This window comes from Chlorocebus sabaeus, chromosome 17 (genome assembly GCF_047675955.1).
Source record: "Chlorocebus sabaeus isolate Y175 chromosome 17, mChlSab1.0.hap1, whole genome shotgun sequence".
NCBI lineage: Eukaryota > Metazoa > Chordata > Mammalia > Primates > Cercopithecidae > Chlorocebus > Chlorocebus sabaeus.
The window spans coordinates 1,801,093-1,822,201 of NC_132920.1; the positions used below are offsets into that span (position 1 = coordinate 1,801,093).

Below are 21,109 nucleotides of genomic sequence, written 5' to 3' on the forward strand. Positions count from 1 at the left end.
TGGGGAACATCAACAGTGTGGATCCACCAGACAAAGGAATGGTTCACGTCTGGGCAGAACGAAGTGGGATGGTGTGAGATTTCATCACGCTACTCAGAAAGGTGCACGATTTAAAGCTTAAGAATTATTTATTTCTGTAATTTCCCATTTAGTATTTTCAGATCATGGTTGACTGCAGATAGGTGAAACCATGGAGAGTGAAACTGCAGATAGGAGGGGACAACTGTACCATCCTTTGTAGGCTCCTTTTCTTATATTTTTCACTTAAAAGCTTAAACTAATGTCTCTCTGCCCTAAGTAGTTTACAAATGTTGACCAATTTTGTTCTGAAAGTCTCTTGGCAAAAAATATTTACTTGAATCAAAAATTTCTTTAAATTTGGGCTATGCTACAAACCTCAATAAAAGTGGCATAATTTTAATTTCATCATTCCAGTTAACAAAAAGGCATAGAAATTCCATCACTCTACTCAGCCATCCTCCCTTCCTCTTGACTTCTTATCATTCCTCTGATCCTCAGACACACACAAGGCACCATGAGACAGGAACTGCTGCTCGAAGGCTTGGTGATTCCAAGAGAAGTGAGAGGTAAGCTCTTCCCCATGGCTATTTGCTCAGACAGCTGGACACGTATTAGAATAATCTGCTGTAGTCAGTTTCTTCATATTTTTATGTAGCTAAAGATTAGAGCAGAAATTCAAAAATCAGGAGTTCTGTGTTAAAATCCCAGGTTTGCACCTGACTCATGGCTGACCCTAAAGGCAAGCCATTTAGAGAGAGGGGAGTTAGAACATCCACACCTCTGTAATTAGCATGCCTATACCAACCAGTTCAGAAAAAAATACTTTGAGATTCCCAGGGGAAAAAAGGTTACATAAATGAAAGAATGACATGGGATCCACCAGAAAACGTAGGATATTAGTCACACCAGTCAAGTTATAAACGTTTAATGTATCTGTATTGCTGCCACTAGGAATAAAAAGAGCACATCATACGTCCTGATGGAATTCCTTTTAAACAAAGACTTTACGGCTTTTGGAACAAGTAAAGTTTGGTAAATTAAGTGAGATAAAGCACAGAGAAAGGTGCAGCTAAACTGCTCTCCATAACGAAATTGATTCTTAGTCTGAAGCTGAGGCACTTGAGTAAAGTTTTTTCAAAATTCCCACTTGACAATTTAGGTTCTGCCTACTTGTGAATTGCCTGCTTAAAAGAACAGTTACAAAGACTCTGTCTAGTATAAATTAAAGACCCAAAAGTATAGACTATGTTCTTTGGTTAATCCTATGTCAACAACTAGATGCTTTCTTAGGTTCTTTACTTCAGAAATTCTGGGATTCTCTGGATTGCAACAGGATCTCGCTGTGAGTGTAAGCTGCCCTCCTTCTGAGTGGGGCCCAGTAGTCACTGAGTGGGATTCTTGTGTGGTTGCTTTTCTCCAAGGACAACCTGTACTCCAGAAGGTAAAAGGTGTCCATCTGTGCGTGGTGCTGGCTACAGCCACTCCAAAACCTCCCTGAAGACTCTCCCTCTGGGGACAAGACTGGGAAGAGTCTTCTGCTTGCTCCTCCCATATGCAGGGACAGCACGGCCATGGCCCCATGGGCGAGTCAGCAGGCATGAGGTGAGGGTCACATGGTCACCACAATGGAAGTGATACAGTGCTTATCCAACAAGACAGCATCAGAGAAGCACCCTGATTTTCTTTTCTCACTGGCTGCCCCTCTTCAGGATTCCGTAACCATAGTTACGAACAGTGGGTTTTAAATATGCGGTTCCATGTATAAGAAAGCAAACTCTTGATCAAGATCCAGAATCCCACTGCAGTGTTCACTATTGCAGGGCTAGCGTGAAATGAGACCTGAAACGTGGCTCATCCGAGATGAGGTGTGCTGTGAAGTATAAAATGTACACCGGATTCTGAAGACTTCATACAGAAAAAGGAAGGTAAAATGTTTCAACAATTTTGTAATATTTTTACATGTTTAAATAATATTTGTGATTTATTGACTTAAATAAAAATATTCTTAAAATTACTGCTACCTTTTTATTTTTTATAGTGTAATAATCACTGAAAATTTAAAATTATATACCGTATGGCATGCATGTATAGCTTGAATTTTACTTCTATCAGGTAGCACTTTCTATAGTATTTTTTATCCTGGTATGTTTTAAAACAAAAAAAAAGATGTTAGCTTAAGCTCAGAATAATAAATGAAACTGAAAAAAAAGATACTGGGCTTTATAAATAATTTGTTTCACTTAGGGATTGTACAATGTTAAAACACAAAATCATACTCTGTGTCACAGAACACTACATGTTGTTAGCAGATATATTTAAAAACAACATAAACTTTATACTAGATGGTAAATAATGCTGTATGGAAAAAGATGATACCATATTCTCAGTTTCTAAATCTTAACCTATGTTGAACTCCAGCCCCCTCCCTTTGAATACAAGGAAAGTAAGATTTGGAACGGTTAAGTGGTTGTACGAGGCTAGACAGCAGCACGAAAAGGCTGAGGACCCAACACAGAGCACAACAGATGCTTTGCACATACACAAGGCTCTTTTGATCCCGGCGTGCAGTCACCGTCCTCACCACAAAAAGCCTCAGTATGAGGAATGTGTAGGGATAAGATTTAATATTCCATTTAGAGATAAATTCCACAAGTATATCTGTATCTATACATATTGTTAATAAAAACAAGTGATAAGGCTAATGCCCTCTAGGAAATGGATCATAGGGGTTTTTCTCTGAATGAGTTAAGCATTGACTTTCTAAAAATTGCTGTTAAAAAACTGGCATTGTGTTTTTAAGAAAAATCTCTGGAAGTTCTGGGAAAATGGCAATTAATTAATTAAATTTATCACTAAAAAGTTCACTTCACTTCCCAAGGTGGTCTGATGCAAAATCTGTTCCCACAGCCTAGACCCTACAGTCAGGGAAAGACGGAGGGTCTAGTTCTAAAGCATTTCGAAAGCAAAGAAAACAGCAATGTGTACCATATATTTGATGTGGGTAATAGACAGGGCCATCCAAGAGTAACGTTTCTAAAAGTAATAAGCTTTCCCTACATACTGATCCGCGTAACCAGAGCTGGGGAAACTGTCTCCAGGGACATGCTAATGTCTCCCAAAGAAGGGCAGTCAGAAAGTTCAGCTGTTCTATCTTTGGACCATTAATACTGTATGTTGAGTCAGGGTACATCCCAAAACACCTACAACTGAAAAGTAATTCTTCTCAAATGAAAACTGGCATATTAAGTGTACCCTCTGGGTTTGGGGAATGTTTCCCATCCCAAAATAAATTTTTAAGCACAAAGAGACAGTTAGAAATGGTCACTCTGCTGATAACCATGCTTTATTCAGTAATCTGTCAAACAGGAAAAAAATGGCAGAAAAAAAACAGTCGTTTATATTTTAATTTCCTTGTGCCTGTTCCTTCCCCTATTAAAAAAAAAAAAAAAAGTGGAATTTGTCAAAAGAACGAACAGCAATCATGAGAGAATGGTGTGCCTTCCACGCCGCACGGGCTAGTTTTCAAGGGAAAAGAATTACAGCAGAGAGAGGATGTTGCCACACACATATAATAACGGTATGAACCATTCTGACTTGCAACATAAATTGAACCATTGAAGGATTTAAATGTTCCTCATTAACTTTTATTAGCCTCAATCTTTAACTTTTTTCCTTCCTCTTAAAATTAAAACTGAGCATTCCTTTCAACTTTGCACACCTTCAAGCAACATCCCGACTACGCAAGGTCTTCGAGGGACCACGAACCACTCTGTAGGGGAAAAGCACCTCCAAAAACCAAATCCCCTAGTATAGAGTTTTTTTCAATGTCCCTAAACTCTTCATAAAAAATCATAGGCCTGAGGCTACAGTTGAGGACTTTTTCAAACTAAGGAGAAGAACAAAATATTTCATAATCTTATCGTTTTAGAATCTACCATTTCTGATCACTAAAAATAAGTGATCTTGGCCGGACATGGTGGCTCACTTCTGTAATCCCAGCACTTCGGGAGGCCGAAGCGGGTGGATCAGCTGAGGTCAGGAGTTTGAGACCAGCCTGGCCAACATAGTGAAACTCTGTCTCTACTAAAAATACAAAAATTAGCCAGTTGTGGTGGTGTGCGCTTGTAATCCTAGCTACCCGGGAGGCTGAGGCACGATAATGAGTTGAACCCAGGAGTTCAACTCATGGGATTGCAGTGAGCCAAGATCACGCCACTGCACTCCAGCCTGGGCAACAGAGTGAAACTTTGTCCAATAAAATAAAATAAAATAAAATAAAATAAAATAAAATAAAATAAAATAAAATAAATAAGTGATCTAATCAAAGGATTGTGGGGAGCGCTACATCTTTTTAGAGTTCTTTCTATGTAACAACCAACAGGTTAAACACTTTGCATTATCTTACACAGTAAAATTTGAAAGCTTTAAATACAAACAGTTATAAAACACAGTTTTAACCAAATGTGAAATGTAATGCCTACTGGGTGATGAATGTGATATCCCACCTTCCCTCAAAAAAAGAAAAAGAAAATACTCTGGAGTCTTCCTCTTTCCACAGCCTGTGGATCTCAATTACCCGTGGGATGTGCACAGACCAAAAACAAAAGAGAAAAAGAAAAAAAATGAAATACACATATACAAACAAAACCTTTTTGGGACTGTTTCTAAAAACAGAGATTTAGAAAGCAGTATTTCACAAAGTGAAAAATAAGTGCACACTTGGTCAGAAAATTTTCAAAATCTATAGAATATTACAACATAAAAATACAGAATTTCAACCTCATGCACGCACCCCTCTGAAAATGTGCCCAATGACCAGCTGGGATTCTCTGTGTGTACCGCAAGCCCAAAGCAGTATTACACATTGCCCTTCAGGATGAGACTGACTGAACTTACCTCTGCCACACAAACTATAAACTGAATGTCACATCCTTTAGTTATGTAATTTGCTCATTGTTTATTGTTACCTTACTCCTTCATTGTTGAAGAAAACTAGTTATTAATAATTGACCCTTTAAGAAAATTTGCATGTGGTAAAAATGTCTGGATTATATCCTCAGTTGCCTCAGTTTGCTGCCAAGGAAATTTGGTAGCCAAGTATCTAAAAGATGTTTTTAGAAGCAAGTTTTCTTCCTCAAAGAATAGAAGGGTGTGATTTGTTTTAAAAGACCATATTCCAGTTACAGGAAAAAAAAATGCCATGTCAAAAATGACAATAAAATGCACTTTTTTACCTTGGAAACTCTAGACTTGAAAGAAGCCCATAGTATAAGTTTTCCATCACTCCAGTTGAATTCTAAGACCACCAGTGAAACAGCACCACTCAGAAAACCACAGGGGTGGCCTTGCTAGAATACACATATAGTTGCTGAGGAACAGGAAACGAAGCCAGATGGTTCTGCTGAGGGAAGCACTTTTTTTCTTTATAAAATCAAAAAAGTACTAATAGGTCAAACATAAAAATGCAGATATGGTAAAGCGGAAAGCTAACAGGAAGATTTATGTAAATAAGGCAAGCTTAAGTTTGCATTATGTTCCCATCTACATCAGTGAATGGATGTAGGGGGGGGAAGGAAAAAATAATACAGTACATCCATCCTACAGATCTTTTTGTTGATGGGAAAAATGCTACTAACAATCCCATTTAGGCACTGCTGCTAAACTGTGGGAGCCAAAAGCCAGCATCTGATTTGTATTACATAGAACGTGTGTGAATTATCATGAAAGAGTTTTTTTTGTATTTTTTTTTGTTTTGCTTTTTGTTTTTTTTTAATTAAGAGAACCTTTAGGCCAGTGCGGTGGCTCACGTCTGTAATCCCAGAACTTTAGGAGGCCGAGGTGGGCGGATCATGAGGTCAGGAGATCGAGACCGTCCTGGCTAACACGGTGAAACCCCGTCTCTACTAAAAATACAAAAAATTAGCCAGGCATGGTGACAGGCGCCTGTAGTCCCAGCTACTTGGGAGGCTGAGGCAGGGGAATGGCATGAACCCGGGAGGCGGAGCTTGCGGTGAGCCGAGATCCGGCCACTGCATTCCAGCCTGGGCAACAGAGAGAGACTCCGTCTCAAAAAAAAAAAACAGAGAGAGAACCTTTAAATACAGAGTCTGAAGTAACTATAACCTATATTCTGGCTTCTTACACATCTGGTTTAATGTAGTTATTCACAGTCTCATGAAGTCCCAATGTAGGGTGACACGTGACACCTGAGACTATTTCCAGGGAAGATCCCTGTGCTCCAAGTTCCCAAGGTGCACCCCTAACAATGTCAAAGGCAGAACTGCAGCAGGCACTGGGCCTTAGTCTTGTGTCTCCCAAGGATTTGGATGGCAAATTCTGGATCCTCTCCTGTCACACCCAACTGCCCACCCTTCTTGACTGGAGTCTGCAAAGCTCAACACCCAGCCACTGAGCCCCCTGAAGCAGAGCAGTGTGGTCATGCGCACAGCTCTGATGAGTGCGGTGCTAGGGCCTCTCCCACACAGGCCCCGCCTCCTGCTTAGGCCTGGGCAGACGTGTGCAAGGTTGCCATGACCTTGGGATGGTGAGGATACCTCGGGAGGTCTGCAAGTCAGGCAGCGGCCGGCCACTGCCCACCCTGGGCTCCAGTTACAGTAGGAGCTGGCATCCACTAAAGGGAGAGCAGCACGGAGGCCTCGCATGCCTCAGACCTCGAGGCATCCACTGTATCTGCAGAGAATGTGTGTCCCCACAGAGCCAGTGGTTTTGCTTTTCCCATAAAGAAGCTGGACACTTGGATTTGAGGCTGAGTTGGTTTGACTCAGTTCAATCTCAGGTAGTTGAGCACCAGGGTTCAAGACGCTGTAAGAGATGCCAGGGGCCAGACGCAAGCGTGTCAGCCAGGCCCTGGCAGGGGCTCGCAGGGCTGAGAATAAAGCGCTGCAGACAAAGCAGGAAATGGCCAGTTCTTCAGTGAAGTGGCCAGGAGAGTAGGGCGCCTGAGGAGGGCATCTGCAGAGACAGCTGAGTGCTGGGCCTGAGCAGGGCAGGACTCCAAGGGCAAGCAGGGGCAGCCCAGGGCTGGCACAGTGCAGGGCCAGCAGCTCCAGGGGAGGACGCCGGGGCCCTGCCCAGGGCCGAGAATGCATGCTCCAGACAGTGGCCTGTACTCTGTGGTGGAGACATTGATGGTTTTAAGTTGAAACATGGCAGTATCTGTATCTCAGAAAGGCGACTCTGGCAGCCATGTGGGAGGCAGAGAGAGCATCGCAGTACAGGCACAGCCAGCACGAGGGTTGGCCGGATGAACGCGCCTGATCTGGGCCAAACTCAGCAAGCCTCTCTCTCTACACCTTATTTTTTTCCCTCTAGTAAGAAAAATATGAGAATAGCACCTATCTTACCAGACTGCTGTGAAAGTAAGCTTGTAAAAGTGTCCAGTAGTTCATGCATTTTCAGTAAGCAATAAGGTTTTGAAAATAAAGGCTAAATGGGTATTTTAATTAATGGTTTCAGGCTCAAGGAAGACTTCTTCTTTAAAATAACAACTGACCATTAGAGCTGTTCGTAAAGAAAGGGCCATACTGGGAGATGGCGACACTTCCTCATTCGGACATGTTCTGCCCAGCCACTGCTTATGCAGCTTCACAGGTGGAAGCTAAGCTGTACCTGAACATCTCGGCATTCTTACTGGTATAAAAACTGTCTTTAAACGTTTTTCAATATACAATCGTAGTTTTTATGGAGTTCAGCCCTTTATTCCCACGATGTTTTTGATACCCCATTCTAGACTGACAACATGGCTGTAGGGAAAGGAAGACCAGTAGCCACCTAGGTCCAAGGTAGCATGCCCACAGCGACCAGTGCTGCTGAAACGTGAGGGTGCAGCTGAAGGAAAAGGGGGCATCTGCCAGCTGCTCACCAGGCTCTATCAACCCTTCACATGCGGGGTCGGGGGTTGTTCATACTCAAGATGCCACTGGCCCTAGCACAGACTCTCCAAAGTAAGTGTTTTTATATTGTATTCCTACCCCACAACTTGTGAAAGAAAGGGAGAGGGAGAGAAGAGGAGCTAGAAGGAGGGGAAGGGAAAGGAGGGAAAGGGAAAGAGGGAAAAAGAGAGGTAGGGATAAACAGAGGGGAAGGAGAGGGAAAGAAAGAGAGAGAGACAAAAAGGGAGGGAGAGCAAGAGAGAAAGCCAGTCATGGCACAGTGACTTTGGAAGAATCCGACCGAAATGCTCAATAAAGCCAATGTAGTTTCTTTGAGCCCCACTGGACTGCTAACATTTGAGAGCCCAACACCACGCGCAATTAAACAAGAAAACCCACAATTCATTAGGGATGATTTTAATAGATGACTCATTAGCCAGCCAGTCAATGATGCTTTGTTTTCCCAAAGGCCCAGGCAGATGCTTAACTACAATGAAGTTTCCACTGCCACTGACAAAAGGCAATGGAATCTAAACCACCCATGCCACAGCTTCAAGCTTCTTCAGGTGTTTTTTTGAAGATAAGCATCAAATGAAATGACTTCTGTTAAACTTGTATTTCCTGTACAGAATTGATATCTTCTTCAAATTATATGATTGTACAACTATTAAAATACTACTTACTGTAAAGGAAGTCTGTTTAGGACACAGGGCCTAGCCTTTTAACATTTGGCTCCTGAGATGTTTTACAGTTTCCTTCTCACTCAGTTTCTCACACTGGAGTGGTTTCACAGTATGATTACAGATATCAGGCCAGTAGCAGAGATGCTAGTTTATATGTCACTCCTAGTGAGAGGAATATGTTTGCTACACAATCAACACTTCAAGTCACTAAAAAACATGACTTTAAAATCTCACAAGAATGACTAAATATGCCAAAAATCAACCCAGAAACACGGCGCAGTATCATGGTAAGACACTGCCCTGAAGAGCTGGCAGAACAGGGCTGAAACCCACTGCCTGATACCAAGAGAAGACATCAGACAAGGGTTTCTGCTTTCAATGTCAGCCTTTTCCTACGAAAATGACAAAAAACAATCCGTGCTCTCCTAACCATGGTTAAATATGTGTTGGGAGAATCAAATACGAAGATGTAAATGACAAAGCACTACAGGAATAGAAAAGGACAACCTTCCAGGGTTTAAAATAAGTTCTAGTGATAGATCTTTGTATTTTATTTTCAAACTTTAAATTTAAGACCCAGGCAAAACCAGCAAGTAATTCTTGACTAAAGGACACACTGTAAGAAAAAACACACGAAACTATGCAGCCCTTGACATCCTCATCTCTGCCTTTTTCTGGTGAGACGAAGTAGGCACAGCTCCACTACCTTGAATGGGTGTCTGTATCCTGTGGACTTGGTGACAGAATGGCCCGAGAGACAGGAGGCCAGCCGAGTCACCTTCCCGGAATGCAACCTGCACCCTCCAGCACAAGCACCCACACATTATTGCTCTGCTTTGTGAGTCAGAAGCTGGAGGACGGACCCGAGAACAGGGATACGTCTTCTGAGCATGTGGGTGATGTGCGACCAGGGAGGAAATGAAACCCCACTCACAAGGGACAGAAAATGGTACTGCGGAAGGCTTTTCCTTTCTTCTTACCGCACTGTGTGCACAGATTTCCCCAGAGCCACTGTCAAATACTACATAAGAATCTTTAAGTAAAATTCTGTATATTAATATAATAAAATATACTATATTAAAAATAAAGCCCTATTATTACAAGATGACCTGCTTCTAATTTGCATGTGTTGGTGATGGGTATAGACGGAGAGACACGATAGAGAGGGGAGAAGGGAGGGATAGGAAAGTGGGAAGGTTTTCTGTAACAACAGAGCCTTCCTTGGAACTCTGGCTCTCTAGAAGAATCCTCTAACCAGTGAGATCCTTGAACACTGAGAGGAAATAGAGTGATGATCACACAAAAAGGTTTCTGAATGAGCTGATGTCGACATCATCAAGTACTCCCACGGGTACTTGGTCTTTCAAGCTAACACTAGATTAGTGATTTTTAAGTATTGTTTTGTAAAATAGGGCCAGTTTATCCTTCTACCTTTCCATTTTTCTATCTGCTTAGATATTCTTCCTTTAAAACTAGGAATAAGGCTGGGCATGGTGGCTCACGCCTATAATCCAGCCCTTTGGGAGGCCGAGATGGACAGACCATTTGAGCTCAGGAGTTCAAGACCAGCCTGGGCAACATAGGGAGGCCTTATCTCTACTAAAAAGAAAAAAAAATCAGCTGGGTATGGTGGTACATGCCTGTAGTCCCAGCTACTCAGCAGGCTGAGGTGGGAGGATCACTTGAGCCTGGGAGATCAAGGCTTCAGTGAGCCAAAATCATGCCACTGCACTCCAGTATGGGTGACAGAGTGAGACCTACCTCAAAATAAGTAAGTAAGTCAAAAGTAAAAATAAAGCTAGGCATAAGGTCTAATAATAGTAGAATCTAGAGAAAATCAGGAAACTGGCCGCTGTGTGAGAACATATAGACATTACTTCCTTTCCTTTATGGTCTGCACTGAACAAGAAAGAAAGGTGCTTGCAAACGTTTTGCTGATATCAAGTAAATCCAGCACAACTCAACCTAAGTGTGGTAAGATCATATTCTGGGGGCAATGTCTTGTGCTAGCTAAAGAAAGCATCTTTTAATAGTAAAAGAAATGGAACACATTTCATATATACCAATTTCATTTTTATAATTTTATGAAGAAACGATGGGCAGGGAGATCCAATTCAGGTATTTACTGGGCATCGGTATGCGCCAGGCATGTTGGGAGGGATGATTAAAGATAAAGAGGGATAGGATCCAGGTCCTGCCTTCAAGAAGCTTCCCCAAAAGAGACCGACATGAGACAGCTAACAAAGTCCTGAGGGAGCTCCTCAGAGGTCTCCCTCACTTTTCTCTCTATAGCAAGAGCCCAACCATTCTCTCTATGAGAAAAAATGGTAAAAGTGATCTCAAATATTTTACATAACTCTGAGAGGTACTTAGGGAAGCTATCCCATGGAGTCATTTCATCCCTTTCTTTGAGAAGTCTACTAATAATTTCCATATGAGGCTAACAATGTAAAGACAATTTCTCAAAGGATTTCTCAATTTTGCCTTTACATAATTTGGCTTCTGTAAACTGTACCTGTACATAACTGGCCCTAGGAGAAGTCCAATTGTTTTTCTCTTCTAAAAGGAAAAGGAGACTTTTACTTAACCCCAAATTTATCTGTTTGGGGCAAATGTGGCATAGTTTCTGAAGCAACTCTAACAAGTCAAAAATCCTCTGGTAATTTGATCCCAAGAGAACAATGGCTTTTGAATATTCTTCACCTTCGATAAGGCATAGAGTAGGAGCACATGGAACAAAGTCCCCAGCCTGTATTAAACGTATTTCACCAGCAAGTCAGTGTTAAACAGCGTATGCTTACATGAGATCTGACCCATTTCCTACAGTATCCAGTCCATGTTGCCTGGTCTTACCGTTGATGCCCTGGGTCATTAGACAATCAGAGTCTAGGGGAGATCAAATCAGCACTACAAAGCCATCAATTATCCCAGCTGTATTGACGTCAACAGGTAGAAAACTGAAATAACAGATACTAAAAATACAAATGACCCAACACTCACAGAGAGGATCAAACTTTCTTCTTCACCTGAGAAAAAGGATAAAGAGAATCTTTGTGGCATTACTGCTATAATTCCTTCCCACAGGAGAAGCAGAAGAGATGTCTTCCAGCAGGAAGTGAATGGGGCTGAAAATAAAACGTGTTTCTTTGCTTTTGGGAACATTCAGCTTAAAAAAGGTGTTGTTTTGTGTCCTTGGATAAAAGGCAAGATTAACATGTTTGTATTAGAGTCCCCTGAGGATGAGCCTGGGAACGGGGGCTTGGGCTTGGGCATTCAAGTGGCCCACAAAGCGACGGAGCAGAGCCCCCAGGCTTCTCCACCAGAGCTCTGCAAAGACAAAACACGTAATTTTAGTAAATTATTTCCTGCAATAAAGGTGCTAATAAGTAGGATAAAGCCAAACAGGACTTTAGCATGCATTTAAAAACAGAGATTGGACTTTCAGCCTGTGTGTGTATAGGAAAGAGACAGCGCAAGAGAGACAGTGATTAACATATGGTGTGTGTGAAAAGACTGCCTTGATTGCAAACACGTTTTGCCTTCTCCAGAGTGCATGAGTGTAAATACGAAGCACTGAATATTGAAGATATATACCTTGTCTAGGCAAAATCATCACTAAATTTAGATGATGTCACATCTTATAAGAGATATTTACATCTATTTCCCATGGACAGTCTTGTTATTAAAATTAAACAGTCAGTTTAGTTCATATTTTCAGATTTTCTAGACTTTCATGGAAGTTACAAAAAAGTGGGAGACACCAGTGAAGGAAGAGGCAGCCGGGGAGCAGGGTAGGGAAAGAGGAAGGGCAGACCGGGCTGGGGTGGATAGAGAAAGCTCAAGGAATCTCATGGACCTGGTAAGTGTAAAAGTGAATAGCTAACCTAAGTGTGAGAAGTTCTTTAGTGTAAGAACTTTCTTACACTATTTTCCTAGGACTTTTGCTCTTAAGACTAGCACCATGACTTTCTCAGGTACAATGGGTCACTTCATGGTCCGCAGTGGTATAATGACACTTCACATCAACGAGCATGACTAAAGGGTGGAGTACAAGCTTCCATCTTAATGTGGTTAATTGCTACCCATTAGAACTTAAGCAGCACTTACATGAAGTTTCATAATCCTCATAATCCACGTCCACAGGCACTATACCTAACCCATTTCATATGAATATGCAACTTTATTCTCTATGCATTTTCATCCTCTCTCCATACATATCCTTGCCAATAACTGATTTTCTGATTTAACAACATATGCTCAATATTATGTGGTTTAAATCAAACTGAAAATGTGATCTAAAAATGCACCTAGTCTCATGTTTCTAAATTATCTGTGAATCAAAACTCGATTCACACTGGAAATATGGGTGATATAGGTGTCTTTCATTAAACAACACTTTAAAACGGGCGCTACAGGTTCTTATTTGGGGACACAGCAGCTCCTGGGATGTCATTCCAATCAAGCAAGACCCAGCCAGATAAAACAGGAAACTGATTTTCTACATTTTTCTAACTTATTTTAAATAATACACTGAAAAGTTTACTGTTCAGGATGAAAAAAGAGAAAAAAAGAGAAATGGCAAGTTGAATTTGTTATACAGAGTTTTCCACAGCCAGATCAGGAAAATGGTTTTTTGCTTAATCTAAACATGTTATGTTTCAAAGATGTAGGAAACTGTTACAAGTTTTTCTTTTCCTATAAATAAAGCTGTTCTTTTCTCTTTATTAATCAAGGCCCTTGAATTGCCTTTCTTAAATGTTTGGTTTGTTAGAAACAACACAGAAACCACGTTCTTCTAAATACAGATAAGGGAGAGACTATTTATCTAGTTATTTTCATTTGTATTTCTTGGTGTATTTTTCAAAGAGATTGTATTAAATAGCCCCATAGAAGGCTAGAAGATTTTTTCCCACAATGGAAAATAGTAACAATACCTCACTAATCAATACAAAAAGTCAAAATAAAAAATTGACGAGTATTATAACGCATTCAGCAAGCAGGCCACAGACATATTTGCCTTCCAAGAAAGAACACCTTAGGCTCCTAAGTAATAATATGGAATTAGACTCCCAAAGTGAGTAGAAATTCAACTGCTGGCCTTATTACCTAACAGTCACTTGACAAAGATTCTAATAGAACAGATTTTCTAGGAAACTCTCCAGGTAAATATCCACTGCATATAGTTACACAATGCCTTCCCCCGTGCTATGAAGACAGGAATGATGTTGTTAAGATAGCTCTCAGCAGAGGCCTGGTTTTTCTGGACCACTGTCACTGTATGAGACAGCTACAACCTCACCATTGCTTTCTGTTAAGTAAGGCCTTACTAACAAACAGATTCAGGCACCACTAACACTTTAGACAGCTGAAACACAAAAAAGACACTACTGCTATATGCTACTCTCCTGCATACGAACAAACATGGTCTACTGATGGTGACACAGGCAGGAGGCAGACAGGGGTAGATCCCTGGTGAAGCCCCACCTTCAACCAAAAAGCCTGAAACTCATGGCCCAAGGTGACAACCTCTACTCCTGTTTGTCCACTCTCTCCTGAATGGTTCTTTCTAAATAATGCCTTTTTGCCCATCAAACGTTGCCTTTTTCAAAACTACCGATGGCCCATCCTGTACCCCATCCTCTGCCTATAAAGACCCCAGTCTCAGTCAGTAGAAGAGAGAAAAGTGGTTCGACTGGAGAGAGGAGACTTGACTTCAGAGAGCAGCTGGACTTCGGAGGAGAGGCGGCTTGACTTCAGGGAAGAGCCGGCCGGATGTCGAGGGAAGACTACCTGTTTGTCCCGTCCCCTCCACAGCCAGCTCCCCTCTCTGCTGAGAGCCATTTCCAAAGCTAAATAAAATCCACCATTGGTGCAGTGTGGCTGTGGCCCCTTTCAAATCTCCTCTTGAATTGTGGCTCCCATAACTCCCACGTGTTGTGGGAGGGACCCAGTGGGAGACAATTGAATCCTGGGGGCGGTCTCCCCTCCTGTTCTCACGGTAGCGAGTAAGTCTCACAAGAGCTGTTGGCTTTAAAAGGGGAAATCCCTTTCACTTGGCTCTCATTCTCTCTCTTCCCTGCTGCCATGGAAGACATGCCTTTCGCCTTCCACCATGATTGTGAGGCCACCCCAGCCACGTGGAACCAACCGTGAGATCATTAAACCTCCTTTTCTTTGTAAATACCCAGTCTCCAGTATGTTTTCATCAGCAGCATGAGAACAGACTAGTACATCCACCTTCACCATCCTTCAAGTGTCCATGCCACCTCATTCTTCTTGGACTCCAGACAAGAGCTCAGGACCCACTCAGTGCGGGTACCCAGAAAAGGCTGTTACACTCGCCCTTTGCCCTCGCTGGTGGAGGGCAGCTGCTCCACGTGATGAGGCAAAGGGCCAACTGAGCTGATAACACATGGCTGTCCGCAGACGGCAGAGCTAAGACAGCACTGTAACACACCCTCTGGGCTTCAGGGGCACAGGCACCCCCACCTGTGTACCACAGCAACACCCGCACGAGACTGCTCCTGCCGGTGTCCAGAGCAGCTGGTCTTGCTCTCTCACGTGCATGCTCCTTCCACAAGGGGTTGAGTGCAGCACGCTGAGTGAATGGAGCTTGCTCCTGCCAGTGCACAGAGCAGCAGCCAGCCGGATCCCACACCCGCTCACTCATGCGCTCCCTCCCGCAAGCAGTTGAGCATGGCGGGCCAAGTAAACGGAGCACCCTGTCACAAGTCCAATGAAACGGTCGTGAAAAATCTGACATCAAAGGTGATGTTGCAACAAGCACACTTCCCTTAAATAAGATCTCAAAGTTTAAATGACATCTGATCCTTCCAGATTTGTGTCATATAGAATACAAAATGCTAGTAGAAGATGGACAGATAGGCAAGAAAGGACTGGGCAGCAGTGGGCAATTCTCCCAGCTCTGTCTATAACCTGTGTACCCTGCCAGAGGCTCCTCACCGTCCCCAGGTCTCTGCATTAGCTGAGAACTGACAGCTGGAATGAAGGTGAATTCATTCCGAGGACAAGGGACAGAAGGGACTGGAGACCTGACTACATATTTTCCCCAAACACACCCTTTGCTTCTTTACCTGATACAGCCAATAGCACAGGTTCAGCAAGATCTCATAGCTATCTCAGCCAGTTTCTTACCTTTAAAATCTATAAAAAGTCTTCAAAAGTTTCCAGTATGTAACAAGTGCTTAACATTTGGCAATTACATTTATTTCTAAAAGCAGTTTTGTTATTATTCAGTCTGTGCTCACTGTCTCCTGCCACCTCCACACAAAAAAAAGGATGCAGGTATATGATGTTAAATTCTGCTGAATTTCAACGCTCACCCCGAACGATCTTCATGTCCTCTGGATTACCAGTAGGACCTTTCTGGAGCATCTGTGGGATTCGCTGTAGCAGGAAAACCTCTTGCCACTTTATACATGGCTTTTACTGAGTCCTGGAAAGAGGTTGGACTTAGGTATCTTGATTCACCCTGTCTCCCAAGAGCAAGGGGCCTTTTGTGGGCGGTAAGAGCCTTAAGATACTCTGGCCCAGCTCCTACCAATTAGTTTATCAGTCAGTATGTTCTGGCTATAGTTGTGTTTCACATACTTTTATCAAAGTGGGACCTCAGTGGGACCATACACTGTCATTCGTAGCAACCACAACAGTGACCATGGCAGGTACTCAATAGAATATATGCTGAATGAACAATGCCACCCTGAGAAGTCAGAGGTTCTCTCCCTTGCTGTTTTCAGCCACCACTGCTATAATCCTGACTGCTGGACACTGGTTGAAAATGGCATGCAATGCCACTAGAGTGTTTCTCGTGAAGCTGCTTGAGCCTAGATGGAGGGAGGTGGGCATAAAAGCAGGTTGTAGAGGGGTCAGGTAAATACTTAAGATAAAAATATTTTAAAAGTTTGAACTGCTATCTATATCCCATAAAATGCAAATTTTTAGTAACTTGTGTTTGTGCAAATTGTTTATAGCTGTAAGCCATTAGCACTGCGGTAATTACTTAAATAGTAATTTTTGCTCAAAATGCAACAGTAATTGTAGACATTAATTATAGAATTTGGGTGGTATGTGGGTATTTGAGGTAAAATTTATTCAATTATTCTGTATGCTTAAAAAGTTTTATAATAAAATACTGGAAAAGATCTAACTGCCTATGACTTTATTCAGAAGTACAATATCATTTAATATAGCTGTATATATTTTTTCTTCAAGTTGAAATACTTCTTACTCATTTAAGTAACTTTGAAGACATCTTGATCTAGGAAGCAAGACTACAGGTGGATGAAAATGAATTGGAATCAGCAACAAGTAAGGACTTTTTATAAATCGTTGCGAAAATTTTTACAAGTCAGAGGTAAGCTTTATTCATACATGTATAGCGCACTGATGCTAATTTTTTACAGGGTTTATATTCTGTCCTTTACACAGATGGAAAAATCAAGATAAAACAGCTTGTCTAAGCTGAGAAACAATCTACTTGCACAGCAGGTAGCACCCACCTTACAACAGGAGGAGAAAATGCTCTCTGCTCTTCATTACAGAAATTCCCTGATAAGTAAAAAAGTGTCAGTCACTTCATCTAAAAGTTTACTAAAATTTTTGCGTATAAAAGAGAGGGGTTGTGATACGGAAGAGGGGCAGGGAAGTGCCGGGAGGAGAAGGGCAGGTTCCTGGTAAGGGCTCCACCCCGGGGCCTATGCCCACGGACTAGGTGAGGACAGGCACTCCTGCCTTCACGCCCAAATGTTGCATTTCCCCAAGACCATCCTGGCCCACCACACCCCCATGCTGTGCCTATAAAAACGCCGAGACTCTAGCAGGCAGAGACACAAGCGGCTGGACATCCAGAGGAACACACACGCAGCTGGATGTTGAGAGAACGTCGAGAGCGTACCAACAGGCACCAGTACACCAGCAGTCCATAGACGGGCGGAAGTATGCGGGGTTTGGCCGGGGCGGAGAGAGGAGAGCTCCGGCCACTGAGAGACCCGACTCCAGGGGAAAACCACCTTCCCACTCCACCTCCCTTCTGGCTACCCCATCTGCTGAGAGCTACTTCCACTCAATAAAACCTTGCACTTATTCTCCAAGCCCACGTGTGATCTGATTCTTCCATTCTACCAAAGCAAGAACCTCAGGATACAGAAAGCGCTCTGTCCTGGAGATAAGGGGTCTAACTGAGCTAACACAAGCCGCCCATGGACGGCTAAGCTGAAAGCGCGCCCTGTAACGCATGCGCGCTGGGGCTTCAGCGGTCAACATTCACCTCTAGACACCGCCGCAGGGTGGGAGCCCCACAGCCCGCCCATCTGCATGCTCCCCCAAGAGGTCTGAGCAGTGGGCACGGAAGAAGCAGGCCACACCCCATCACACGCTCTGCGAGGTGGATAAGGGAACTCTTCCCATTTCAACTGTATAATTAAAATGTGTGTAAATGAGACGATAATAGGACTTGTTTGATCTACATTTGCAAACACTTCTTTATTCTAAAGTTGATTTCAGTGTCAGGGTGCATATGTGTTTTAAACAAACAATACCTCTCCTTTTTCATCTTTATGATTGCTGACTTTAATTTTGGCAACAAATTTACTTTTAGTCATAAATCTCTGAAGTCACCTTATGTTAATACATTTAAAATTGCAAGCAATGATAATATTTCTTAAAATGGAGAGTACCAAGCTATAAATTCTTACTTAATAATCGTACCTTTTCAGAAACCAAGAAATTTAAACTTTGTTCAGAACACATAAATGAGAACTATAAAATGCTTCCTACATCATCAACATATTAGAAACCCAGGAGAGTCCTTAATACACAAGACTCAGTTGTATTATGGAACCAATCAAGACTTGGATGGCAAGGAGAATGACCTAACTTTCTATCTGTCTCTCCACGGAATCCAACCATTTCAAATTTTTATTTAAAGGGTAGAGTGTTTATGTATTTTTATTCAAAGGCTAGAGTGTTGTGTGAATATGTTGGCCTGTGGAAAGGCTGTAATGAGACCATCTTGTCAAGCAATAATAAAAATGACTTCATTTGACACAACCTTTTTGCATCAACCCCTATTTGAGCCAAAATGTTTATAAAATATTTTTATTTTATGCTAATTCAAATGTGGGCTTGTTGTGCCAAGATGTGGACTACACTTGCAGCAGTGCTAGCTTGGCATTTGGGAAGTGAGATCACAGCAGGGTCCTTCTTTCAGATCTACTAGTTTACACAAGACTTTCTCCTTACTTACTTAACAGTCTCATTCATTTTCATGAGACTATTTGGCCTACTTCTGAAATATCACCTCCTACTCCAGCCAATTACAAAGGTTTACACACGTTCATTTAAAATATATGGAAAATAAAGACAGTATAAAGAAGAAAATAAACGTAACCTGTAAAAAGCACTATCAACATTATGGTATACCATTTCCCTCACTATCAAAATCTATTAGATTCCCGACTCCTTTTTCACCTAAGTGCAAAATAATAAAATTGAATGAAATTTAATCTATTTGTTTCCTTGAACTTGGAGAAGATTTTGGATAAAGAATACCTATATAGGGCCAGGTGCAGTGGCTCAAGCCTGTAATCCCAGCACTTTGGGAGGCCATGGTGGGTGGATCATGAGGTCAACAGATCAAGACCATCCTGGTCAACACGGTGAAATCTCGTCTCTACTAAAAATACAAAACTTAGCTGGGTGTGGTGGCACGCGCCTGTAGTCCCATCTACTCACGAGTCTGAGGCAGGAGAATCCCTTGAACCCAGGGGGCAGAGGTTGCAGTGAGCCGAGATTGTGCCACTGCACTCCAGATTGGCGACAGAGCAAGACTCCGTCTCAAAAAAAAAAAAAAAAAGAATACCTATATAGCTTATTACATAGCTCTATGCAGATGCTGATGGCTAGAAGGCTAAACGATAAATAGATATTATTGAGAAAATAATGTATTTTTACAAAACAAGCCTCTTATTTTTTAGTAGGTAAGGTCATTTAGGTTAGACAAAAGAAAGTTTTGGCTTCTCTTGCCGGTATCTACTTTCTCATAATTTCTAAGTGTGGACCTATATAGTTTTTGATGTGATGTTCTGAAAATATATCTAAGGATTAATGTCATAAAATGCTTCTTTGTAATTATAGCTTAGAAGCACATATTTAAAAGATCTAGCCTGGGCACGGTGGCTCATCCCTGTAATCCCAGCACTTCAGAAGGCTGAGGCGGGCGGATCACCTAAGGTCAGGAGTTTGAGACCCACCTGGCCAAAATGGTGAAACCCCATCTCTGCTAAAAAAATCAAAACTTAGCCAGGTGTGATGGCACATGCCTGTAATCCCAGCCACTCGGGACGCTAAGGCAAGAGAATCGCTCGAACCTGGGAGGCAGAGGTTGGAGTAGGCCGAAATCATGCCATTGCACTCTAGCCTGAGCAACAGAGTGAGACTCTGTCTCAAAAATAAATAAACAAATAAATGATCTTAATGTTGCAATGTTCAAAATTTAAAGTCAAAGCTAATTATTTTGTGCGTAACAGAAATCACTATTAGGTGTTCAAACACACACACATTTTTTATTACTATAAACAAAAAGAAGATCGCAGGTGAGCCTAATCTCTGCACTAGCAAACAAACAAACTGTTTGCTTTCTTTTGTAGGCATTACAGTTTCTTTCTGAATTGCATAAATGAACAAGAAAGCTGGGTCCGGTTTCCCAGAGAGGGACCACTCAGGACGGAAACAGACTCATGAGCACAGGAGATCTGTGAGCCCTTGAATAAGGACAGGCAACTCCAGGGAAAGGAAAATGTCTCTACCACGCTTGCTCGTGTCTGGTCGCAGAACCAACACGGATATTTAAAAGCAGGGAGATCAGGGCAAAGTAAAATGTAACCACTTGTTTATAAAAGAAAAATCATACTACTTGTATATGTAATATATGCAAACCCAAAACAGCATGTCTAGGAATCCCAAGAACGAAAATCTGAATTTCCCTTTAATAATATCCATTATTTTACAAGAGAATCGAAAATCTGAATTTCCCTTTAATAATATCCATTATTTTACAAGAGAATCATTATTAACATCTTTCTCTATCTCTCGTTAATAGGTAAAGCTCCACGACATGCAATCTGACACGTTAAGAAGTGTGTGATGTTAATAACCAGACTCTTCAGCAGCAGAAAGCAAGGAGTTCCATAAGAATATTACTCAGGACGGGATTTAGTAGAATAATGTAAGTCCGAGAATCTTGGATTATATACATTGAAATGAGGCAGTATTTCTAGGCGATCTGAAAACTAGTAGTTTTATACCTCCAAAATAAAGAGGAGCACCATTCAAACATTTTTTCCATCTATTTATCCATCTAACATCCAGCACAAATAATTAAAAGAATATTTGTGAAAGTTTTCCTCATTCAAGTACCAATCAGTGTAAGCTACCTGTACTTCTGAACCACCGATCCCAGAATTGAAAGTAGCATGAGTGTAAACATATCTGCAT

The 21,109-nt window shown here is 41.8% G+C and overlaps 1 protein-coding gene across 2 annotated transcripts in view; it reads right to left on the bottom strand.

Annotated features, from left to right (window-relative positions):
• Window positions 1–21,109, bottom strand: part of GMDS (GDP-mannose 4,6-dehydratase) — a 629,552-nt gene that overhangs the window by 295,858 nt on the left and 312,585 nt on the right. The gene's annotated exons all lie outside the window — the stretch shown is intronic.